Here is a 26,745-nt window from a genome sequence, read left to right on the forward strand (position 1 = left end):
AACCGGTACTGGGAAACAATGCAAGTGCTGCCCTCATGAAGTGGTGACAACAGGGAAAGTGGTATGATGATCGCAATGATGATAGACTCAGTCCTTTAGACCCTGGTCAAACGGTCAGGATCCAGGCCACATGCAGCCACGACAAGCCATCATTGGTACTCAGAGTTGCCTCACTGCAGGCAGCTCTATTGTTGCCCAGGACAGTGCTCATTACATAAGAAACCGGCGTCACCTACTGTAGGTATTTAAACCGCCACCATTAACCACCATAGTGCCCCAGGCATCCGGCTTGCTACCCCAGGCCCCTGCACCAATGGCAATGGAGCGCCCTCCAGAGGCCAGTGCACCAAGCCCTGCAGCCACGGGATACAACGCCAGCTTGCCTGACGCCATGCACACTGAGGACACCAACCCAAGTGTATCTCAAGTGCAGCCAACTGACACAATCACATAATCAGGGTGCCCAAGTAAGCTAAATACAAGGTTCAAGGACGAAGTGATGAAAGAGTCTACACATGGACTTTGTTTTTTTTAAAAGGAGGGCGTCGGGGGAAAAGACACAATGGGCTTTGTGACAGCTACAGCAGCCCATCAGCACTATTCACAATGTTACATGTTGTTAGCCTTGTTCCAGTTAGCATGTAATAAATAGTTGATGCTCTGTGACTGTTGTGTCTTACACCATTATACTTCAGTGCTAATGGCTGTCCCAACTCAAAATGTAGATCAGGTAGTCATGTGGATGCTGGGATGGCGTGGGTACAAAAAGGATCACGTGTTTGTAAAGTTATAAAGGTTATGATTAGTATCACAAGTAGACTTACATTAACACTGCAATGAAGCTGCTGTGAAAATCCCCCAGTCATCACACTCCAGCGTCTGTTCAGATACACTGAGGGAGAATTTAGCACGGCCAATGCACCTAACCCGCACGTCTTTCAGACTGTGGGAGGAAACCGGAGCACCCGGAGGAAACCCACGCAGACACGGGGAGAATGTGCAGACTCCGCACAAACAGTGACCCAAGCCGGGAATCGAACACAGCTCCCTGGCGCTGTGGTGCAGCAGTGCTAACCACTGTGTCACCGTGCCGACCCCGTGGGCGCAGGAAGACACGCATGTAAGAGCTGCTCAATATTATTAATAAACCATGATTGTTGTTAGTCTCTGGTTGCCAGTTATTGCAACTTAGCACTTCCACACTGAGAATTTTCCCAGATATAGCTATGAGCAAAGAGCTCATTTTAATTATTTCACGGGATGTGGGGTCGCTGGCAAGGTCCTTGAACTGGGTGGCATGCTAGGCCATTCGAGAGGGAAGTTCAGAGTCAACCACATTGCTGTGACTCTGGAGTCACATGTAGGCCAGACCAGGTAAGGATGGCAGATTTCCTTAGTAAGTCCGTAGAAGACTGTGTGCCAAAGAAGCAAATCCGCGTGTTCCCCAACCGGAAACTATGGATGAGCAGGGATATCCACTGCTTGCCGAAGTCCCAGGTCTGACGCGTTCAAGTCAGGCGACCCTGCCCTATACAAGAAAGCCAGATACAATCTAAGGAGATCCATCAAAGATGCCAAAGGACAGTGCCGGACCAAGCTAGAGTCCCAGGCTAGCCACACAGACCCCCGCCAACTATGGCAAGGTCTGCAAGGCATAATAGGCTACAAGATGAAGGCATGTAAAATCGCCGGCTCCACCGCACCCCTCCCTGATGAGCCCAATGCATTCTACGCCCGTTTTGAGCAAGAGGTCAGTGAGAACATGCCCCACCCTGGAAGCCTGGATGAACATACATCTAGGGTCACCATTGCAGATGTCAGAGCAGCTTTCTCGAAGGTCAACCCATGGAAAGCGACTGGCCCGGATGGGGTACCCGGACGAGCACTCAGATCCTGTGTGGATCAGCTGGCGGGGGTATTCACAGACATCTTCAACCTTCTTTACAACAATCTGAGGTCCTCATCTGCTTCAAGAAGATGACCATCATCCCGGTACAAACGAAAAACCAAGCAGCGTGCCTCAATAACTATTGCCTGGTGGCTCTGACATCCATCATTATGAAGTGCTTCGAAAGGCTAGTCATGGCACAAATCAATTCAAGCCTCCTGGACTATCTGGATCCACTACAGTTTGCCTACCACCACAACAGGTCCACAGCAGACGCCATCTCCCTGGCCCTGCACTCAACCCTGGAACACCTAGATAACAAAGACACCTATGTCAGCCTCCCATCCATTGACTCTGTGTACACTTCCCGCTGCCTCGGCAAAGCAGCCAGCATAATTAAGGGCCCCACACACCCCGGACATTCTCTCTTCCATCTTCTTCTGTCAGGAAAAACATACAAAAGTCTGAGGTCACGTACCAACCGACTCAAGAGCAGCTTCTTCCCTGCTGCTGTCAGACTTTTGAATGGACTTACTTTGCATTAAGTTGATCTTTCTCTACACCATAGCCATGGCTGTAACACTACATTCTGCACTCTCTCATTTCCTTCTCCATGAACGGTATGCTTTGTCTGTATAGTGCGCAAGAAACAATACTTTTCACTGTATCCCAATACGTGACAAAATAAATCAAATCAAAATATCCCAAGGTAATGGAAATACGCAAGTGACCAGAATTGGGGAAGCACAGAAGCTCAGATATCTCAGAGTTTTATGGAACTGAAGAAGGATACAGTGTTAGGGAGGGGTGAGACCATGGAGCGATTTGAAAACAGGGGGAGAGATTTGCTGCAAGTTAGGATACAGGCAAAAAGAGTTCCCGATAAGTACAAGTTTATGGGGGTTGAAAGTAGGGAGGGCTGGCCTCTGGAATAGACAAGTCTAGGACCAGCCCCAATATACTCCTAAGGTATGGGCAGCATGGTGGCACAGTGGTTAGCACTGCTGCCTCACAGCGCCAGTGACTCGGGTTCAATTCTGGCCTCGGGTCACTGTCTGTGAGGACTTTGCACATTCTCCCCGCGTCTGCGTGGGTTTCCTCCAGGTGCTCCAGTTTCCTCCCACAGTCCAAAGATGTGCGGGTTAGGTTGATTGGCCATACTAAATTGACGTTAGTGTCAGAGGGATTAGCAGTGTAAATATGAGGGGGTTACGGTCATAGGGCCTGGGTGGGATTGTGATCAATGCAGACTCGATGGGCTGAATGGCCTCCTTCTAGACTGTAGGGATTCTAAGCCATGAATTTCTGCTCCTGGGTGGCTAATTCGTAACATCTAACCCCAAATATTATCAGGAACTATATTGGAGTTGGGCCTGTAGAATGGAAAATAATTAATGTCACCCTTGTATCCAACATCAGAATGAGACATGAACCCATTAATGTCCTCCAGGCTGAACATCCATTATGGGAAAAGCAGCAAACGGCGTTAATGAGACACCATCAATGCTCAATTAAATTGTAGCTGTAAAAAATGGTTGGTATGGATTCTGAAGCAATAGGTCACATCTCACATCAACTGCAATCCCTCAGGGAGAAATTGGAATGAGTGAGTCAGACCGATTCCCGCATGTTCTAAAGACTTTTGCTACAATTCCACATCAGATGCCCATTTAAATAAGGTGATAGCACATAGAACTTTACAGCACAGAAAGAGGCAATTTGGCCCATTGTTCCTGTGCTAGCATTTTGAAGAAGCTATCACACCAGTCTCACTCCCCTGCTCTCTCCCTGCCTCCGTGTTAACTCTCGTTTTTCAAATATATACGTTAAATTTCCTTGTGGAAGTTATGACTGAATCTGCTTCCACCAGATTGTAGATTCATCTACAACTTCCTGTCAGAATCAAGACAACTTGCTGTGTACACAATAGTCTCCACCACTTCCCTTAGTTTCATTTGTCTTAAATCTAAGTCCTCTGCCGCGAGTCCAGCCAGTGAAAACAGCTTCTCCTTATTTACTCCGTCAAAATCCCACCTAATTTTAAACACCTCACCTTTGCTTAACCTTTAGCTCCACGGAGAACCATCCTAACTTCCTCAGTCTGTCCACACAACTGAAGAGGCGATGGCCTAGTGGTTTAATTGCTAGTGGTTTAACCCAGAAACACAGCTAAATGTTCTGGGGACCTGGGTTCGAATCCTGCCACGGCAGATGGTGGAATTTGAATTCAATAAAAAATATTTGGAATTAAGAATCTACTATGACCATGAAACCATTGTCGGAAAAACCCATCTGGTTCACTAATGTCCCTTAGGGAAGGAAATCTGCCGTCCTTACCTTGCTTGGCCTATATGTGACTCCAGAGCCACAGCAGTGTGGTTGACTCTCAATTGTCTTTGGGCATCTGGGGATGGGCAATAAATGCTGGGCAGTCAGTGACGCCCATTTCCCACAAATGAATTTAAAAAAAGAAACATGGCTGCAAGGTGACCAAGGCTGGGACCTGGATATTGAAGGGTGTAGGAATCTAGGAAATGGTGGTGGGGTAGCTCCGTTACTTCAAGGTGTCATTGGTGAGAGATGACACCAGCTTGAAACAGCAAGATGTAGAATCAGTTTGGGTGGGGATAAGAAATAGGAAAGGTGTGAGTGGGAGCAATTTATTGGCATCCTAACTGTACAGCACAGGAACAGGCCCTTCAGCTCACTAAACCTGAGCTGTTACACTGTGGGACAGAGTATAGAGAAAGTAATCAATAGGGTCTGTAAGGAAGGTGCTGCAATAATCTTGGGTGACTTTAATCTACATGAGGATTGGCAATGGTAACCCGGGATATAAATTCATGAGAGTGTACTCTGGACAATTTCTTAGAGCATGTTCTGGAGCCAACCAGGGAAGAAGCTATTTTCAACCTGGTAACGTGCAATGAGACAGGATTAATCAATAACCTCATGGTAAAGGAGCCTCTAGAAGACAGCAATCATAACATGGTATAATTTCACGTTCTGTTTGAAGGGAAAAAGTGTGGGTCTAAAACTAGTATTTTACATCAAAACAAAGGGAACCATAAGGGTATGAAGCCAGAACCATCTAAAGTGATCAGGGTTTAGTGGTAGTTATTGTCAATGGGCCGAAGGGTCTTTTCTGCGCTGTGCGACTCTAATTATCATAAAACGGACAAGAACAAAGGGATTGGCCATGCAGCCAAGAAGGAGCCTCAGGAACAGTCACCTTGGTTCGTGGACGTACAATTCAGGCAGGAAGGACCAAGTGCCTGGGCGATTGTGAGTTATCAGCTAAATCCGAGGGGTATCGGGGTTGAGGTTTTTAAGGTAACTTAAGGGTAACAACATAGTGGTTAGCACTGCTGCCTCACAGTGCCAGGGACCTGGGTTCGATTCCCGGCTTGGGTCGCTGTCTGTGCGGAGTCTGCACGTTCTCCCCATGTCTGCGTGGGTTTCCTCCAGGTGCTCTAGTTTCCTCCCACAGTCCGAAAGACGTGATGGTTAAGTGCATTGGCCATGCTGAATTCTCCCTCAGTGTAACCGAACAGGCGCCAGAGTGTGGCGGCTAGGGGATTTTCACAGTAACTTCATTGCAGTGTTAATGTAAGCCGACTTGTGAAACTAATAAATCAATAAACATTTGGGTTTGAATTAAGGAAGGTTTGGGTAGAAGCAATGCAGTTTTGCCTGTGGCTTTTTAAAAAATTACAGGCTATCTAATAAGTCACGGTGATTTTGTTTTTTTAAGTGGAAATTGAAGTTAAATCAGGGAAGGATTTAAATCGGACTAACCAATTTAGCAATGTGTGGTGTCACTTCCACTAGTTCAGAGCTCTTTGTATGAGGGTGTTAGGAGTTATTTTAATAAACAATATGTTTGTGTTTGAGCCAAATCTCCTGTCTGTGAAATTTTGTCCTTTAAATAATCCTGAAGTCAAGAGTCACCCGTAAGGGGAAACAGGGATGTGAATCTCTTACAAGCTCTGTGTGGGCGTGTTGCAAACTCCCGTGCATCATCTTATGAACATGGCCCTTACTGCTCACTTGAACCCATGCACTGACTCATTAGGTGACACAGTAAGAGTTTTAACAACACCAGGTTAAAGTCCAATGTTGGACTTTAACCTGGTGTTGTTAAAACTCTTACTTTTTTAATCCCAGTCCAACGCTGGCATCTCCACATCATTATTAGGTGACTACAGCCTTAAACATGCATTTCTGAGCTGAAAATGTGAAGGTAACTCCTAATGCGAGTAAAGGTCTCAATATACATTTATGAGCTGAGTACACGGTTATTGACTTATACACCAAAAATAGACCTGAACATGCATTTTTGCATCGCAAAACTGAGCTGCCTTAAACACCAGGTCGACTTATACACTGTGATCTAGGGTATTTGCTTATAATGCTCCATATGACCTTTCTCCTCGGTACTGCTCTCAGTAATGTGCAGAAAATGAAGCTTCTTGGGGACACACGGCCATCCTGGAGGGTTGGTCCTGGTTGTTAGTGTTAGCTGTGGCTCGTTTGGCTCTTGCCTTCTTTGGAAATTTTTTTTATTCCGTCCGAAAAATCAAATTCAAATTGAATCCAATTCATGGTCCCCACGTACGAGACAAACAAGATCCAAGCTGACAAGACAAGATACTGCACCCCATCCTGGGCTTGACCTTACGCTCATCTTAGCCCAAAGGCCGAGATGGCTTGCCAAAATGTCATCAGACGATGCCCTGGTTAAATCTCATCAGCTACCCTGATCATTGACTCTACCCCAGCCTGGGAGGTCAACCTGCCTGATCATTGACTCTTAACACCCACCATTGGTACGTTTCTTGCCTCAGAGCCACAAGACTTTGGGTTCAAGTCCCACTCCAGGACTTGCGCACAACACACTGCAATGCAACACTGAGGGAGCTCTGCACAGTCAGTGATGCTGTCTTTTGGATGAGGTGTGAAAGATCCCAAGGCACCCTTTTGAAGAAAAGCGGGGGAGTTACCCCCCGGTATCTCGGCCAATATTTATCCCTCAATCCACGTTTCAAACAGAAAGCAAAATTATCTGGACATTATCAACATTGCAATGTGTGGGAGTTTACTCAGTGCTTAATGGCTGCGTCGTGTACATTATAACAGCGACTACACTTCAAAATCGCTTCATTGGCTGTAAAGTGCTCTGGAATATTCTGAGGTTGTGAAGGGCACTCAATAAATGCAGGCTCCTTGTTTCATGGGCAGGAGGGAACACAAAATTACTGCTCCATCTCTCTCACCCGCAATTCATTTCACATAATTGAAACATAGAAGTTGAAAAGGGTTCTGAAGAGTTGCAATTTTGAAAGGCCCAGTGCCCATAAAAAAAGCAGAGAACCTACCCATGAAATAGTTTTAAATTTATTTTTTTAGTGTCACAAGTAGGCTTACATTAACACTGCAATGAAGTTACTGTGAAAATCCTCCAGTCACCACACTCGGGCACCTGTTTGGGCACACTGAGGGAGAATTTAGCCTGGCCAATGAACCTAACCAGCACATCTGGGGGGGGGGGGGGGGGGGAATGTTCAGACTCTGCACAGTGACCCAAGCCAGGAATCGAACCCGGGTCCCTGGCATTGTGAGGCAGCAGTGCTAACCACTGTGCCACCGCGCTGCCCAGAGGTATCGATACATTCATTCAACAACAAGAGCCTTCCCATACAGCATATTTCATCAAAATGCCACAACGTCAGTGTTTTTATTAAAAATGTCTATCTTGTATCACATTCCACATCGGTGGGAGTATTATTGCAACCGCCGGAAATTAAGTGACCTGTATTGTTTTGCACAGCCAAGTTCTTGAGCCCGAGGTGGTTTAGCTTCCTGGGTGGCCATGTCTATTTAATGGGCTTCATTAGACTATTACCTAGAGGGATAACCCAGTCACTGGTTTTTCAAGCAGCTCTTAGCTTTCTGTACGCGGCTGCAGATTGAGGAGGCAAATCCAATGCCTTACATGGATGCTGAGAATGATGAGTTGACAATTGGAGCCGAAGTTTTACCACGGTCGCCAGCTTACAGCACAAGCACATTTCCTGAAACTTACACAGTGACACTGGGGGAAAGGTCAGCTAACTTCCCAGCCTGTGCCAACTTTAAGGCCATTTCTGCGTCATTCGCCCGTTCATTTTCACCAGGGAAAATGTCAACTTGTAGACAAAAATGGAATTGCCACGGCCCTCAAAAACGATAAAGTGTGGTTTGTGTGTGACAAAACATTTAAACATGCTGATTTTAGGGACTGGCAGAGACCAGCACTGATGAACTGGAAGGCATCCAAAACTGGAATTCATTCCCATGTCCTAGCATAATATCCAGTCGAAAGAATAAACCGTGCCTTCTAAAAAATAAAATAAACTAACCAGTGTCAATGCACTCTATTGTTGGATGAAGGCAAAATGCACATCGGAACTTGTTGCTTGTTACAGTTTATTAACCAGACTGTTTTTGGTTTCATGAATCCAATCAGATAATGACAGCCTTAAGTTGGCTAAGAGTCTACCCCACAAATGAGGCTTAACTAAGTGCCTCCCATGAAGAACGCAAGTTTAGTAGCCTCTGGCAGAGTTGTTCTTTGTCATTCTCATTTTCAAGTGCTCGATGTATCAAGATATGAAACTGACAGAAAGGAAAAGGCTGGATGATCCATCAAACTTGCCCCACATTCTTGGCCACTCGAGCTTAACAATGAGACACTTTCCAGCTCTTGGCACCATTACAATGGGAGAGGCATAAAAAGGGAGAAACTCAGTCGGTAAGGGGAAAAAAAATACTCCAGATAATTCCTCTCTGACCCACCTCAAGTGAGGATGGCACAGTGGCACAGGTGGAAGGAGGGACGGTGACACAGTGGTTAGCACTTTAAAGATCTCAAAAGGAAATAAGTTTTGACTGGGGCCGAGATTGCATCGGACTGAAGCACGAGTGAAAAGTAAACTTAAGAGGAGAAGGGATTTGATCACCTATTCCACAAATGGTCCTGTTCTTTGCTGTTCAAGTGCCATTGTTTTGGCTCCATTTAACTCATGCAATTTATCCTGGAAATTATTGCTAATAACATCGGGAGATGAACAGTTTTACAATGTCAATGTTAGTGTTAACTTGCTTACTTTAAATGAATTACCACCCCTACTATGTTGACGGACATTCCACTCACATCGACAATGACAATTTGGAAGTTAGGCTTTATGTTAACTCTTTCTCTCTCTAGCCAGACCTGCTGAACTTTTAGAACATTTTCTATTTTTATTTCGATCTCCAGCATCTGCAGTATTTTGCTTTTATTCTCTTTAGGGTTGTCGTCACTGCTAATGAAGATATTTTCACAAAATCAATTCTCGTGATGTGGGCTTCGCTGGCGAGGCTATCCCTAATTGCTATTGAGAAGGTGGTGGCGAGCTCCCTTCTTGAACTGCTGCAGACCATGTGGTGTAGGTGCACTCACACTGCTGTTAGGGAGGGCGCTCCAGGATTTTGACCCAGCAACAGTGAAGGAATGGCGGTAGATTTCCAAATCAGGATGGTGAGTGGCTTGGAGGGGAACTTGCAAGGAGGTCGTGTTCCCAGATATCTGCTGCCCTTGTCCCTCTGGCCTAGATTTTAATGACTTGAGATCTACTTTTCTGAGTCATCCCAATACATTTTACCAGTGCGGTCAACCCTCTTCCCCAACGGGGGCATTCAAACATGATACACAATATTTTTATTTATTTTTTATTCATTCGTGGGACATTGGCGTCGCTGGCTGACCAGCATTGATTGTCCATCCCTAGTTGCCCGAGGGCAGTCGAGAGTCAACCACATTGCTGTGTCTCTGGAGTCACATGTAGGCCAGATAAGGATGGTAGATTTCCTTCCCTAAAGGACATGACTGAAACAGATGGGTTTTTCCAACAATCGACAATGGTTTCATGGTCATCAGTAAATTCTTAATTCCAGATATTTTTTATTGAATTCAAATTCCACCATCTGCCGTGGGGGGATTCGAACCCGGATCCCCAGAACATTAGCTGAGTTTCTGGATTAATGGTCTCGTAATAATATCACTAGGACATCGCCTAACCACATAAATCTTATACTGTCTGTCTGTGGATAAAAACAACAACAATGTAAATAACTGAGGACGGTTTTTGGCTGTAGATCCTTATCCATTCGGAGTTGGGTTGAGGCCCAAGGTTAAAATCTTACAATATTACAGCAAATGCCACTTGTATCTCAAAAGGCTCTTGCAGTCAACAGGGGTGGCTGGGAGTTACATTTCATCAGGCTGGGCAAAATTGGAGATCAAAGCTGCATTGTGAAAATATTCTAAATATGTGCCAACTGCATTCTGCTTTCAACACACGGGAAGCATCTTGTGCAGGATTATTGCAGCTGGTGCCACTTTAAACTGTTCAACAGTAAGTATGTAATTTAGTTTCTATTGTATCAGTGGGCCAGTAATTCTCAGTATAACTCTCAATCAACTTTTACAGACGCACCATAGAAAGCATTCTTTCTGGTTGTATCACAGCTTGGTATGGCTCCTGCTTTGCCCAAGACCACAAGAAACTACAAAAGGTCATGAATGTAGCCCAATCCATCATGCAAACCAGCCTCCCATCCATTGACTCTGTCTACACTTCCTGCTGCCTCAGCAAAGCAGCCAGCATAATTAAGGACCCACGCACCCCGGACATTCACTCTTCCACCTTTTTCCATCGGGAAAAAGATACAAAGTCTGAGGTCACGTACCAACCGACTCAAGAACAGCTTCTTCCCTGCTGACGTACGACTTTTGAATGGACCTACCTCGCATTAAGTTGATCTTTCTCCACACCCTAGCTATGACTGTAACACTACATTCTGTGCTTTCTCGTTTCCTTCTCTGTGAACGGTATGCTTTGTCTGTATAGCATGCAAGAAACAATACTTTTCACTGTGTACTAATACATGTGACAATAATAAATTAAATCAAATCAAAATATATTGAGGTAGTACAGAATTGTCACGAGAGGTTAAAGTTTACCTTTACCTTTTCCACGGAGAAACTGAAAGCAGAAAGCACAGACCGTGTGTGCAGTGAAACGTGCTGGTTTACTGAACATTATGAGAAGTCACATTTCTCGCAATATTGCATATCTCGCAAATGGCGGGAATTCACTTGGATGGGGGTCTACTAGAAAAAAATTCCCAGTTTACCAGTCAACTGAGATCAATGTCTTGGGCACCACCATCCTGGATGGTCACGGTCATGGGTTTGAAAGGTGCTGTCGAAGGAGCCATGATGAGTTCCTGCAGTGCATCTTGTAGATGGTACACACGGCCGTCACTGTTTGTTGGTGGTGGAGGGAGTGAATGTGGAAGGGGTGCCAATCAAGCAGGCTGCTGAATGGAGCTTCTTGAGTTTTGTGGGGGTTGCTCTTATCCAGACAAGTGGAGAATATTCCGTTCCACTCCTGACTTGTGCCCTGTAGATGGTGGGCGGGCTTTGGAGAGCCAGGAGGCGAGTTACTCACTGCAGGATTCCCAGCCTCTGGTCTGTGATTCCGTCTTTGGCCAATTCCCAGAATGTTGAAATGGAGGACTGAGGTTATTCATGAAGGACCGACCTTCTCAACCTTGCCCCTCGCCTGAGGTGTGATGACCCTCAGGTTAAATCAAAGGGGAGAGCAGTCTATGGTCATCTGGGACTATGGCAACTTGACTTTTGCCTGATATGGCGTGGGAGCACACAGACAGATATGTGGACAATTCCATTTACAAGTAGCAGTGAAACTAAAAGAAAAACATGATACGGGGAGAGACAAAACAAGGGTGGAATATTTTCTGCTACTAACCTTTTATTGACAGCTCTTTTCCTTTTCTTGTCTTGCTCTACGACTCCCTAGAACGACTGTCAAGATCCTCATGATGTTGTACATTTATTTTCACCGCAGGAGAAATTCTAAACAAAGATGAAAAGGTGGCAATTTTTGGAATGATCGGTTGACAATATCGTTGCAATTATATTCTGCTTCCCCAGTGCAGAGAGTGTTTGGAATACACAGTGCCTTGTCTCGGAGGCAATGTCATCTCAGTAAAACATTCAAATTCCTCAGAGTCAGCATCTCAAACACAAACACTCATCCAGTATAATCAGGACAAGAGCTTTCTGTTCGGGGAAAAATCATAGAATCATAGAATCGCTACAGAGCAGTCGGCCAAGCTGGTCTGCACCGACCACAATCCCACCCAGGTCCTATCCCCATAAACCCACATATTTACCCTGCTAATCACCCTGACACTGAGAAGCAATTTAGCATGGCCAATCAACCTAACCGGCACATCTTTGGACTGTGGGAGGAAACCGCAGCACCCGGAGGAAACCCACGCAGACACGGGGAGAACTTGCAAACTCCACACAGACAGTCACCCGAGGCCGGAATTGAACCCGAGTTCCTGGCGCTGTGAGGCAGTACTGCTAACCGCTTTGCCGCTCTAGAGGACAGACTGAGCCCTGGTTTAATATCTTCTCTGAAAGACAGCTCCTTCGTACAGCATTGAAGTGTCAGCCTTGATTTTGTCTTCAAGTCTCTATCAGTTTTTAAAAGTTTATTAGTGTCACCAGTGGGCTTAAATTAACACTGCAATGAAGTTACTGTGAAAATCCCCTAGTCGCCACACTCCAGCACCTGTTCGGGTACACTGAGGAAGAATTTAGCATGGCCAATGCACCTAACCAGCACGCCTTCTGGACTGTAGGAGGAAACTGGAGCACCCAGAGGAAACCCACGCAGACACGGGGAAAACATGCAGAATTTACACAATCAGTAACCCAAACCGGGAATCGAACTCGGGTTTCTGGCGCTGTGAGGCAGCAGTGCTGTTTGAATGAGACTCATTTTCCCTCATCCCTTTCCGTTTCCACCACCAGACCCACTTGTTTATGAAGTCTTTTTTTAAATTCTTTCATGGAATGTGGGCATTGCAGGAGAGAGACCAGCATTTATTGCCTGTCCCCAGTTGCCTTCAAGGTAGTGAGCTGCCTTCTTGAACCACTGCCGTCCACTTGGCGTCTGTAGCAGTTTGGTAGAACGGAATGGCTTGCTCGGCCATTTCAGAGGGCAGTTCAGAATCGAGCACATTGCAGTGGGTTTGGAGTCCTGTCCTAATCAAGTGGTTTACCATTGGATATCACTAGTTATTTGTGACATGGAGATCAGTTATCCCCAAGATGTCACACTTGGCTGCAGATACACAGTTTGTAAACAAAAAGAAACTTTTTCTTGGTTTTTAGGGTTGGCAATTCTCCAAGACTTCCCTGGAGTCTCTGCGAATTGGCAATCAGGAGAGAAAAACACGGCTGCATTCAATAATGTGTGTCTTTAAAAATTCTTCGAATGTTTTTTTGTTTACTACTGTCGCTGTGAAACTATTGGACATATGGGAAAACAAGGTTGTTTCACTGTCTGACAGGAATTGGATAATGAATGGTTAGGTTCCATTTTCATGCAGCGCAAGGATCAGCATGTTGGGTGACCAATGCTGGGGGCGGTTGAAGGTAGGACGTCATGAGATCAAACCTCCAGGAATATGTCTGACCAGTGTTGGCGACACCATTGATTCTTCAAATCTGTTGCCTGTAACCTTCAAACAATTTGCTGACCTCTAATTAACCTCAGCAATTTACACACAGCTCCAATTATCTCAGCGGGTGCTGGAGCATTGGCCACAGTGAATAAAGCAAATTTTCAGCTGAAGGTCACAATCATGTTCTTGACTATACATGAGCGAGGCTAATGTAGTACCATTAGTCCCCTCCTGTTCCCGGCATTGTCTCAACTTCCTGCACCTGTTCACCTCTTCTGGTCATTGGCATCTCTTCCACTTTCCTTCCAGTCAAACTCTTTGTCCAAGTTTCAGTGAGTAAATTGATGGTCACTGGCAGAACATGAGAGCAAACGCTATTCTGTACTTGCCGACTTGTGCTGGTTCCCAGTCTGGCAATACCGCCATTTCAAAAATCTCACCCGAGTTTTCAAATTCTGCCCATAATCTGGTATAGAGACTAATAAAAGATCACGAGGTCAGCGGCAGTAAACTAACTGGAACACATTATTAACACATCAGTATCCTAGCACAGTCAGCACAAGACTGGCTAGGTAAGCTCAAGCAAGCTTGAGTCCCGGGGTACCTGAGCCATTCCCTTAAAGGGGCAAGCCCCAACATACATAACACTCACCCCTCCCTATTTCTCAGGGGAGACGGTGGCGGAGTGGTAATGGCTTGGGACTAGTAACCCAGTGGCCCAGGTTAATGCTCTGGGGCATGGGTTCAAATCCCATCATGGCAGCTGGTGGAATTTCAATTGAGTTAATTTTAAAAATCTGAAATTCGATGTCAACAATGGTGACCGTGCACGAAACCATTGTTGTAAAAATTGATTGATTCACTAAGCTCCCTTAGAGAAGGAAACCTGCCGCCTTTATCTAGTTACCCCAGGCCCATAGCAATAAATGGCCTCCTAGCAAGCTACTCGGTTGAAGTGGGCAACAAATGCTGGCCTGGCCATGAATGAAAAAAACCCCTCCTCCAATCCAGACTTCGGCACTTCACCAATTCAGGCCTCCTGTCCGATTTTAATCACTTCTCAATGGCAGCCATAGTTTCAACTGACTGGGCCGAAGATTTGGAATCCCTTCCCTTAACCTCTCTCTCCTAAAACATAACTTTTTGACCAGGTTTTTGGTCAACTTTGTGGGAGGTGATGGCCTAGTGATATTATCGCTAGACTATTAATTCAGAAACTTAGCTAATGCCTTGGGGACCCGGGTTCGTATCCCGCCACGGCAGATGGTGGAATTTGAATGCAATAAAAAATATCTGGAATTAAGAATCTACTGATGACCGTGAAACCGTTGTCGATTGTTGGAAAAACCCATCTGGTTCACTAGGGGATTTTCACAGTAACTTCATTGTTAATGTAAGCCTTACTTGTGACTAATAAATAAACTTTAATGTCCTTTAGGGAAGGAAATCTGCTGTCCTTACCTGGTCTGGCCTACATGTGACTCCAGGGCCACAGCAATGTGGTTGATTCTCAACTGCCCTCGGACAACTAGGGATGGGCAATAAATGCTGGCCAGCCAGTGACGCCCATGTCCCACAAATGAATAAAAAGCAAACTGTCCAAATATCTCCTTTTAAGCCTCGGTGTCAAATTGATAACACTATTGTGAAGTGCCAAGGGGCATTTCACCATATTACGGGTGCTTTATAAGTTATTGTTGTGTTAAACAGGATGTGTAATTGGGCTGATTCCCTGATTCAGAGCTGTCCTGATAGGAGCGGTTCCATTAGACACAGTGCGATATTTTACAATTCAGGTTGCCCAGTGAATCAAACAAGCTGGGTGAAAAGTTGGGTCGAGATCCTTTCCACTGGACCTTCTCACATTTTGTACCCCGTGTGCATTTTCATCATCAACATGGCACTATTCAAAAAGCAGGGGGGGGGTTTTCCCCAGTGCCCCGAGCAATACTTATTCCTCAATCAACATCACAAAAACACATTGTAGGAGAATTCCGACCCGCGCCCGTGGCTGGGATTCTCCAGTCCCACTGCTCTGAATGGCGTTTTGGCTGAGCGCCAAATTTTCCATTCTCGCTGGCAGCGGGAGCGGGGAATCTGACACCAGAGAATCCCAGCCATTTCCACTTCATCCCCCAAATGGTTTGAGCCACGCTAAACTTCCCCTTAGTGTCAGGGGGACTAGCAGGGTAAATACATGGAGTTACGGGGATGGGTTCTGGGTGGGATTGCTGTCAGTGTGGGCTTGATGGGTCGAATGGCCTCTTTCTGCACTGTAGGGATTCTTCTATGATTCCAGGCATGGAAACAGAATAATTCCTATTTCCTCAGTGTCAGCTACCTGTTTCCAAGCATTTGGGAGTGAAGTGGACCAAATCATCACAATCTCCCTGATGGTGACACATGAACCCAGCTGAAATCTCCGTCTTAACTATTTGAGTTGTTGCAGTTTTTGTTAAGTACATCACCCACCCATTGCTTCATATCTTTCCACATTATGCAAACACTGCCATTGAGGATGGACACAAAGCTCTGGCCAGATTAATCTAGCTTTGAACACAACCAACTGTGTAAATAAATCCACAATCAACCTTCTCATTTTCTTCTAATTTGTTGTCCCTGTTTTCTTTGCTCTCTCCTTCCCTCCTGAAGCTGGTGACTTGTGAGGTGCTGGTACAACTGGCCAAACCACCACTGGTCATAGAATCCCTTCAGTACAGAAGGAGGCCATTCAGCCCATCGAGTCTGCACTGACCACAATCCCACCCAAGCCCTATCCCCGTAACCCCACATTTTTACCCTGCTAATCCCACTGGCACGAAGGGACAATTTAGCATGGTCAATCCACCTAACCCGCACATCTTTGGACTGTGGGAAGAAACCTGAGCATCCGGGGGAAACCCATGCAGACATGGGGAGAATGTGCAAACTTCACACAGACAGTGACCTGAGGCTGGAGTTGAACACGGGTCCCTGGTGCTGTGAGGCAGCAGTGCTAACCACTGTGCTGCCCATCTTTTGAGAACTTTGACAGTGAACATCAACATCTATACACGTGCTTCCAGAATGGATGAACGCCCTGAGAGATCCCAGGGTCCCTCTAGAATTATAGAAACCCTATAGTGCAGAAGAAGGCCATTTGGCCCATCGAGTTTGCACTCACTCTCCATCAGAACATCTTACCCCGCATCTAACCACACATTTATCCCGCTAATCCCCCTAACCTACACATCTTTGGACACTAAGGGGCAATCCACATAACCTGCACATCTTTGGGCTGTGGGAGGAAACCGGAGCACCCGGAGGAAACCCACGCAGACATGGGGAGAATGTGCAAACTCCACACAGACAGTGATCTGAGGCTGGAATTGAACACGGGCCCTGGTGCTGTGAGGCAGCAGTGCCAACCACTGTGCCACCTTGCCGCCCCTGGACTTTCTAACTGTGGCCTCTTGTCTATCCCCCCACTTCCTTCCCAACCACAATTAGCAATTGTGCCCTCAGCTTTAGAATTCTCTCTTTAAACTGCTCTGCCTTTTAATTTCTCTGTGCAAACTTACTTCGTTGGCCAAGTGTTCGGTCACCTGTCTTGTCTCCTAATGCGGCCTACTGCCACTTAGTTCCGTTTGCACCATTTCCAGCTGTGAAGTGGTTCCACAATGTTATAAAGGTAAACTTGTCATAGTCCCAGATGACCAAAGGCTGCTGTCCCTTTTGAGAGGAAGTGCTGACTGGTGGCAATTTAACCTGAGGATCACCACACCTCAAGCGAGGGACAAGGTTGAGAAGGCGGGCCTTCATGAACAACCTCAGCCGCTACGGGAATCGAACCCGCGCTGTTGGTGTCCATAAAACTATAAGACATGGGAGCAGAATTAGGCCACTCGGCCATCGAGTCTGCTCCGCCATTCAATCATGGCAGATATTTTTCTCTCCTGCCTTTTCCCCATAACCCCTCAGACTGGGAATAGAGGGATACAAACGGATGGTCTAGTTAGGAACACATGAACAGTGCAAGCTTGGAGGTCCGAAGGGCCTGTTCCTGTGCTTTGTTCTTGTTCTTTGTATAACCCCTAATCCCCTTATTAATCCAGAACCTATCTATCTCTGTCTTAAAGACACTCAATGACCCGGCCTCCACAGCCTTCTGCGGCAAAGAGTTCCACAGATTCACCACTCTCTGGCTGAAAAAATTCCTCCTCATCTCTGTTTTAAAGGGTCATCCCTTTAGCCTGAAGTTGTGCCCTCTGGTTCTAGTTTTTCCTGCTAGTGGAAACATCCTCTCCATGTCCACTCTATCCAGGCCTCACAGTATCCTGTAAGCTTCAGCAAGATCCCCTTCATCCTTCTAAACTCCAACGGGTACAGACCCAGAGTTCTCAACCGTTCCTGACACGACAAGCTCTTCATTCCAGGGATCATTCTTGCGAACCTCCTCTGGACCCTTTCCAAGGCCATCACATCCTTCCTTAGATAAGGGGCCCAAAACAGCTCACTCTGGCATCACTAACCTGCTGTCCAACCAACTGAGCTAAGCCGACCCCTTCCACAACATTGTACGGTGCTGTGAATGAGTATCTATCAGGGCTATGTGAGCACAAGACCTGTTTCAAACCATTTGGAGGTGAAGTGGATTTTCTCTTCCAAATGAAGCCAAAACCCTTAGTCACCAGGCTGAGGCCAGCTGTCTCCCAAGACGTGCCTGGTCTAGATGTCAGATATTGAGCCATCCAACAGCCTCTCCCCTCTCTGCAGTCTCCTTCAGCATCAAAATCTACATATAGGTTTGAAGACACCGCACCCTATTAATAACTTCCCCTTCATTGTACACTAGCTGCTTTGTGGTCAATCAATATATTTCCTACAGCGTTCTACAAATCTACTGAATAACAAAAAGGTGCAGTTCAATAAAACTGTTAACAGAGTTATAAAAGAATCAGCATTCACTGAAAGAAAAACACAATGTACAAAGAAAACTGCTCAGGGCCACGCTGAGGGGACACACACACACGCACACGCACACGCACACGCACACGCACACGCGCACACACACACACACACACACACACACACACACACACACACACACACACACACACACGGTTAGCACTGCTGCCTCACAGCGCCAGGGACCTGAGTTTGATTCCTGGCTTGGGTCGCTATCTATATGGAGTTTTCACATTCTCCCCGCGTCTGCGTGGGTTTCCTCCGGGTGCTCCGGTTTCCTCCCACAGTCCAAAGATGTGCAGGTTAGGTGACCATGCTAAATTCTTCCTCAGTGTACCCGAACAGGTGCCGGGATGTGGCGACTAGGGGATTTTCACAGTAATTTCATTGCAGTGTGAACGTACGTCTACTTGTGACACTAATAAATAAACTTTAAAGCTTCAACCTACACACCTTTGGACAACTAAGGGGCAATTTGGCATGGCCAATCCACCTAACCTGCACATCTTTGGACAGTGGGAGGAAACCCAAATGGTACACATGTATAAAAATAAGTAAGACTTGTATTTGTCACAATCTCAGGGGAACTCAAAGCGCATTCCAGCCACTTGAGTGGCTTTTGAAGGAGTCACTGTTAGAATGCAGGCAATGCGGCAACCAATTTATACACAGCAAGATCCCACAAACAGCATTAATATGAATGGGCCGGTCAACTCTCTGCTTTGCTTGGGGGATATTATTGGCCAGGCCGCTGGGAGAAACTCCTCAAATAGTGCCATTGTACGTTTATATCCACTCAAGAGGGAATATTTGGTTTAAACCAAAAGTCAGCATCTACAACAATGTCGCATTGCCTTGGTACTTCACTGGAGAGTCAGTCTAGATTATGGGCCAATGGAGTGTGATCTTCTGAGTTGGGGGGTGAAAGTGCTGCTATAATAAATATGATCATACAGATCGGAAACATTAACTCTGTTTCTCTTTCTACAGATGCTGCCAGACCTGCTGAGTTTATCCAGCATCTTCTGTTTTTATTTCAGATTTCCAGGATCGGCAGTATTTTGCTTTGATGTATTTGCAAATGTGCCGCTAGCTGGTCGAAACTGACACTGACCTCCACACATAAGCACAATAACGCAGTACATGATGCAAATTACAGCGTTTGCTCGGCTAGTTAGTGGCAATGTCAGCTGAGGCAGAAGGGTCATGAGTTCAGGAGCTGGTGTGCATCCTAGCCCTAGTCCAGGTGGACACGTTACTGCAGTACTGAGGGAGTGCTGCATTGTCAGAGTGTTGTCCTTTGGATGAAACATTAAACTGAGGAGCTGTTCAGGCGGAGGTGTGAGATCCCATGATACTATTCAATTATGACCAGCGCCTTGGCCAACATTCACCTATCAACCATTGCCATCAAAAGCAGACCACATCACTTAGTCACTAAATCTGCTCTCTGTAGGACCTTGCAAAGCAACTGCATTTTTTTAATGATGTGGAGATGCTAGCGTTGGACTGAGGAGGACACAGTAAGAAGTCTCACAACACCAGGTTAAAGTCCAACAGGTTTATTTGGTATCACAAGCTTTCGGAGCACTGCTCCTTCATCAGGTGAGTGGTTCAACTGATGAAGGAGCAGTGCTCTGAAAGCTCATGATTCCAAATAAGCCTGTCGGACTTGAACCTTGTGTTGTGAGACTTCTTACTGTGCATTTTTAAAAAAACATTCTTTACTCCATCCCTAAAGTTTACAAAGCCAATGATCAGAGGGGACCAGGCAAACCTAAATCCATTCCTTACTTACTCCAAAAACCGAATTCAAATTGAATCCAATTCACGGGGCCCACAAGAAAGATAATCAAGATCCAAGCTGACAAGATAAGGCATTGCTCCCCATCTTGGGCTTAATCTCTGACTCTTGATCTTCGCCAAAAGGCAGAGAAGCGATACAGTGCAAACTGTATCTGTCTACGTAACTATGACTGCATTTTGAAAGCCCACACATTGGCTGCGTGATGTTTGGGATGTCCTGAAGTCCTGATAAAGGCCTTTAATTCAGCAGAGGAAAGTAAACTTATACCTATCGTTATGGAGCATAAATTTGATTGGGAGAGAATCAATCTCACTGTTTTACAGTTTTATTAATAAGAGCGCTTTTGTACGAGAGTCCATGAATCTTTCATCACTTTGACACTAAGCGTTAATGACCGAAATCCGACCAATCCCAATTTAGCTCGGATAATGCTAGCTCGCTCTTTTGAAGTAGCTGCTTAATGAGTCGGTGAAACAACAGCAGCTGCAGAGTTCGTGATTGTGGGTTTTGCAACCCAGCCATCCATGCACGAGGAATACGCTGACACAACTCTGCCTGAACTCGGAGGCACCGTGTCTGCACCCTGTCTGCAACTGAGATCTTTTCAGGTCAGCAGAAGTCAATGCCCACAAAGTTGGGTAGGAAATTGCTAAAGGGGTGCGAACCACGCGCCCCCACCTCACCACCCGCCTTCCCTTCTCCCCCCGACCTCTGGGACCTCAGATACGCCCCAACTGACAATCATAATGAAGATAAAGGTCGAAAGTCAGGAGGGAGAGAGTTTGTTCTTTTCATTCAACTTATGATGATCTGGAATGTCTAAAAGGCTGGTGGAAGCAGATTCAATATTCATTACGATTCTGTGGGGAGATTTGTAAATGCAAAGAAGTAAATTTACCAAATGGCCCCCCAAATGAAGAAATTACCAACCAGATTTCATCTTTTGTAACATTGGTTCCGAGATTGAGTTACAGTCAATGTAAATTAAACATGAATTAACAGGCAAATGGTACGTCAAATAACAAGGTAAATTTCACTTTAAACAGGAGGGCATGTCAGGGGCAGCACCGGGCATATCTAAATATGAGGTGCCAAGCCGGTGAAGCTACAATAGAGGACTACTTGCGTGCCAAACAGCAGAAACAGTCTGTGATAGACTGAGTTAATGACTGAGATAGACCACATTGAACCGATCAGATCTGAGCTCCGCAGTCCTTCCACATCCAGTCGTGAATGGTGGTGGACAATTAAACAACTCGCTGGAGGTGGGGGCTCCACAAATATCCCCATCCTCAATGATGGAGGAGCCCAGCACATCAGTACAAAAGATAAGGCTGAAGCATTTGCAACAATTTTCAGTCAGAAGTGCCGAGTGGATGATCCATCTCGGCCTCCTCCAGAGGTCCCCGACATCACAGATATCAGTCTTCAGCCAATTTAATTTGCTCTACGTGGTAACAAAACATAGAACCATAGAAAATTACAGCTCAGAAACAGGCCTTTTGGCCCTTCTTGTCTGTGCCGAACCATTTTTGGCCTAGTCCCACTGACCTGCACTTGGACCATATCCCTCCACACCCCTCTCGTCCATGAACCCGTCCAAGTTTTTCTTAAATGTTAAAAGTGACCCCGCATTTACCACTTTATCCGGCAGCTCATTCCACACTCCCACCACTCTCTGCGTGAAGAAGCCCCCGCTAATATTCCCTTTAAACTTTTCTCCTTTCACCCTTAACCCATGCCCTCTGGGTTTTTTTCTCCCCTAGCCTCAGCGGAAAAAGCCTGCTTGCATTCACTCTATCTATACCCATCAAAATCTTGTACACCTCTATCAAATCTCCCCTCATTCTTCTACGCTCCAGGTATAAAGTCCCAACCTATTCAATCTCTCTCTGTAACTCAGCTTCTCAAGTCCCGGCAACATCCTTGTGAACCTTCTCTGCACTCTTTCAACCTTATTTACATCCTTCCTGTAACTAGGTGACCAAAACTGTCCACAATACTCCAAATTCGGCCTCACCAATGCCTTATATAACCTTACCATAACACTCCAACTTTTATATGTCTGAAGGCACTGGATACTGCAAGGGTTATGGGCCCTGACAACATTTCAGCCGTGGCACTGAAGGCTTGTCCTCCAGAACTAACCATGCTCCTAGCCAAGCTGTTCCAGTAACAGCTACAACACTGGTATCTACCTGGCAATGTGGCAAAGGAACGCTGCTCCTTCATCAGGTACTAGGTATGACCTGCCCAAAGAAAAGCAGGAAAAATCCAACCTGTGCAACTATTGCCCCATCAGCTACCCTTGATCATCAGTAAAGTGATGGAGGGGCCATCAACAGCACCCTCAGCACTTACCCAGCAATCAGCTGCTCATTGGTGCTCAGTTTGTGTTCTATTAGGGTCATTCAGCTCCTGACCTCATTACAGAGCTAGAGGTGATGTGAGAGTGAGTGCCCTTGAAATCAAGACAGCATTTGATAGAGTGTGGCATTAAGGAGCCCCAGCAAGATTGCAGTCAATGGGAATCGGGGCAAAACTTTCCATTGGTTAGAGTCGTACCCAGTACAAAGGAAGATGGTTGTGGTGGTTGGAGGTTGGAGCTCCAGGACACCTCTGCAGGAGTCCCTCAGGATAGTGTCCCCGACCCAACCATCTTCAGCTGCTTCATCAATGACCTTTCATCCATTACAAAGGTCAAAAGTGGGGATGTTCGCTGATGACTGCACAATGTTGTGTACCACCCGTAACTCCTCAGATACTGAAGAAGTCTGTGTCCAAATGTAACAAGACCTGGACACCATTTAAGCTAAGCCCAATAAATGGAAGTAGAATTCACTCCACACAAGTGTCAGACAATGACCGTTTCCAACAAGAGAGCATCTAACCATCACTCCTTGTCATACCATGGATGATATTGGAATAGTGAAGGTTAGATGGGCTTTAGATTGGTTTCACAGGTCGGCGCAACATCGAGGGCTGAAGGGCCTGTACTGCGCTGTAATGTTCTTTGTTCAATAGCATTACCATTGATGAATCCCCCACTATCAACATTGTGGGGGTTACCATTGACCAGAAACTAAGCTGGACCAGCTATATAAATGTTGTCGCAACAAGAGCAGGTCAGAGACTGGAAGATCAGCATCAACTAACTCACCTCCTGATTCCCCAAAGCCTATCAACCAGTGACAAGGCACAAGTCAGGAGTGTGATGGAATACTCCCCACATGCCTGGATGTGTGCAGCTCCAACAATACTTGAAGCTCAACACCATCTAGAGCAGAGTGGCAGTAGTGTGTACTATCTGGAGCAGAGTGGCAGTAGTGTGTACTATCTAGAGCAGAGTGGCAGTAGTGTGTACTATCTGGAGCAGAGTGGCAGTAGTGTGTACTATCTGGAGCAGAGTGGCAGTAGTGCGTACTATCTAGAGCAGAGTGGCAGTAGTGTGTGCTATCTAGAGCAGAGTGGCAGTAGTGTGTACTATCTGGAGCAGAGTGGCAGTAGTGTGTACTATCTAGAGCAGAGTGGCAGTAGTGTGTACTATCTGGAGCAGAGTGGCACTAGTGTGTACTATCTGGAGCAGAGTGGCAGTAGTGTGTACTATCTAGAGCAGAGTGGCAGTAGTGTGTACTATCTGGAGCAGAGTGGCAGTAGTGTGTACTACCTAGAGCAGAGTGGCAGTAGTGTGTACTACCTAGAGCAGAGTGGCAGTAGTGTGTACTATCTAGAGCAGAGTGGCAGTAGTGTGTACTACCTAGAGCAGAGTGGCAGCAGTGTGTACTATCTAGAGCAGAGTGGCAGTAGTGTGTACTATCTAGAGCAGAGTGGCAGTAGTGTGTACTATCTGGAGCAGAGTGGCAGTAGTGTGTACTACCTAGAGCAGAGTGGCAGTAGTGTGTACTACCTAGAGCAGAGTGGCAGTAGTGTGTACTATCTAGAGCAGAGTGGCAGTAGTGTGTACTACCTAGAGCAGAGTGGCAGCAGTGTGTACTATCTAGAGCAGAGTGGCAGTAGTGTGTACTATCTAGAGCAGAGTGGCAGTAGTGTGTACTATCTAGAGCAGAGTGGCAGTAGTGTGCGCTATCTAGAGCAGAGTGGCAGTAGTGTGTACTATCTAGAGCACAGTGGCAGTAGTGTGTACTATCTAGAGCACAGTGGCAGTAGTGTGTACTATCTAGAGCAGAGTGGCAGTAGTGTGTACTATCTAGAGCACAGTGGCAGTAGTGTGTACTATTTAGAGCACAGTGGCAGTAGTGTGTACTATCTAGAGCAGAGTGGCAGTAGTGTGTACTATCTAGAGCAGAGTGGCAGTAGTGTGTACTATCTAGAGCAGAGTGGCAGTAGTGTGTACTATCTAGAACACAGTGGCAGTAGTGTGCACTATCTAGAGCAGAGTGGCAGTAGTGTGTACTACCTAGAGCAGAGTGGCAGTAGTGTGTACTACCTAGAGCAGAGTGGCAGTAGTGTGTACTATCTAGAGCAGAGTGGCAGTAGTGTGTACTATCTAGAGCAGAGTGGCAGTAGTGTGTACTATCTAGAGCAGAGTGGCAGTAGTGTGTACTATCTGGAGCAGAGTGACAGTAGTGTGTACTATCTGGAGCAGAGTGGCAGTAGTGTGTACTATCTAGAACACAGTGGCTGTAGTGTGTACTATCTGGAGCAGAGTGACAGTAGTGTGTACTATCTAGAACACAGTGGCAGTAGTGTGTACTATCCAGAGCAGAGTGGCAGTAGTGTGTACTACCTAGAGCAGAGTGGCAGTAGTGTGTACTATCTAGAGCAGAGTGGCAGTAGTGTGTACCATCTAGAGCACAGTGGCTGTAGTGTGTACTATCTAGAGCAGAGTGGCAGTAGTGTGTACCATCTAGAGCAGGGTGGCTGTAGTGTGTACTATCTAGAGCAGAGTGACAGTAGTGTGTACTATCTAGAGCAGAGTGGCAGTAGTGTGTACCATCTAGAGCAGAGTGGCAGTAGTGTGTACTATCTAGAGCAGGGTGGCAGTCGTGGTAATATCTCGAGCAGAGTGGCAGTAGTGTGTACCATCTAGAGCAGAGTGGCAGTAGTGTGTACTATCTAGAGCACAGTGGCTGTAGTGTGTACCATCTAGAGCAGAGTGGCAGCAGTGTGTACTATCTAGAGCACAGTGGCTGTAGTGTGTACTATCTAGAGCACAGTGGCAGTAGTGTGTACTATCTAGAGCGGAGTGGCAGTAGTGTGTACTATCTAGAGCACAGTGGCAGTAGTGTGTACTATTTAGAGCACAGTGGCAGTAGTGTGTACTACCTAGAGCAGAGTGGCAGTAGTGTGTACTATCTAAAGCAGAGTGGCAGTAGTGTGTACTATCTAGAGCAGAGTGGCAGTAGTGTGTACTATCTAGAACACAGTGGCAGTAGTGTGCACTATCTAGAGCAGAGTGGCAGTAGTGTGTACTACCTAGAGCAGAGTGGCAGTAGTGTGTACTACCTAGAGCAGAGTGGCAGTAGTGTGTACTATCTAGAGCAGAGTGGCAGTAGTGTGTACTATCTAGAGCAGAGTGGCAGTAGTGTGTACTATCTGGAGCAGAGTGACAGTAGTGTGTACTATCTGGAGCAGAGTGGCAGTAGTGTGTACTATCTAGAACACAGTGGCTGTAGTGTGTACTATCTGGAGCAGAGTGACAGTAGTGTGTACTATCTAGAACACAGTGGCAGTAGTGTGTACTATCCAGAGCAGAGTGGCAGTAGTGTGTACTACCTAGAGCAGAGTGGCAGTAGTGTGTACTATCTAGAGCAGAGTGGCAGTAGTGTGTACCATCTAGAGCACAGTGGCTGTAGTGTGTACTATCTAGAGCAGAGTGGCAGTAGTGTGTACCATCTAGAGCAGGGTGGCTGTAGTGTGTACTATCTAGAGCAGAGTGGCAGTAGTGTGTACTATCTAGAGCAGAGTGGCAGTAGTGTGTACTATCTAGAGCAGAGTGGCAGTAGTGTGTACTATCTAGAGCAGGGTGGCAGTCGTGGTAATATCTCGAGCAGAGTGGCAGTAGTGTGTACCATCTAGAGCAGAGTGGCAGTAGTGTGTACTATCTAGAGCACAGTGGCTGTAGTGAGTACCATCTAGAGCAGAGTGGCAGCAGTGTGTACTATCTAGAGCACAGTGGCTGTAGTGTGTACTATCTAGAGCACAGTGGCAGTAGTGTGTACTATCTAGAGCAGAGTGGCAGTAGTGTGTACTATCTAGAGCAGAGAGGCAGTAGTGTGTACCATCTAGAGCAGAGAGGCAGTAGTGTGTACTATCTAGAGCAGAGTGGCTGTAGTGTGTACTATCTAGAGCAGAGTGGCAGCAGTGTGTACTATCTAGAGCAGAGTGGCAGTAGTGTGTACTATCTAGAGCACAGTGGCTGTAGTGTGTACCATCTAGAGCAGAGTGGCAGCAGTGTGTACTATCTCGAGAACAGTGGCAGTAGTGTGTACTATCTAGAGCAGGGTGGCAGTAGTGTGTACTACCTAGAGCAGAGTGGCAGTAGTGTGTACCA

The 26,745-nt window shown here is 46.2% G+C and overlaps 1 protein-coding gene across 7 annotated transcripts in view; it reads right to left on the bottom strand.

The window, feature by feature from the left end:
* Positions 1-26,745, bottom strand: part of sema4ba (sema domain, immunoglobulin domain (Ig), transmembrane domain (TM) and short cytoplasmic domain, (semaphorin) 4Ba) — a 401,715-nt gene that overhangs the window by 206,956 nt on the left and 168,014 nt on the right. For all 7 annotated transcript variants that reach the window (XM_078241521.1, XM_078241528.1, XM_078241520.1 and 4 more), the window contains one exon: positions 11,746-11,852. The gene's annotated coding sequence lies outside the window, so the exon portion shown is untranslated. The remainder of the gene's footprint in view (positions 1-11,745; positions 11,853-26,745) is intronic.

Source organism: Mustelus asterias, chromosome 24, assembly GCF_964213995.1.
Source record: "Mustelus asterias chromosome 24, sMusAst1.hap1.1, whole genome shotgun sequence".
NCBI classification, from domain to species: Eukaryota; Metazoa; Chordata; class Chondrichthyes; order Carcharhiniformes; family Triakidae; genus Mustelus; species Mustelus asterias.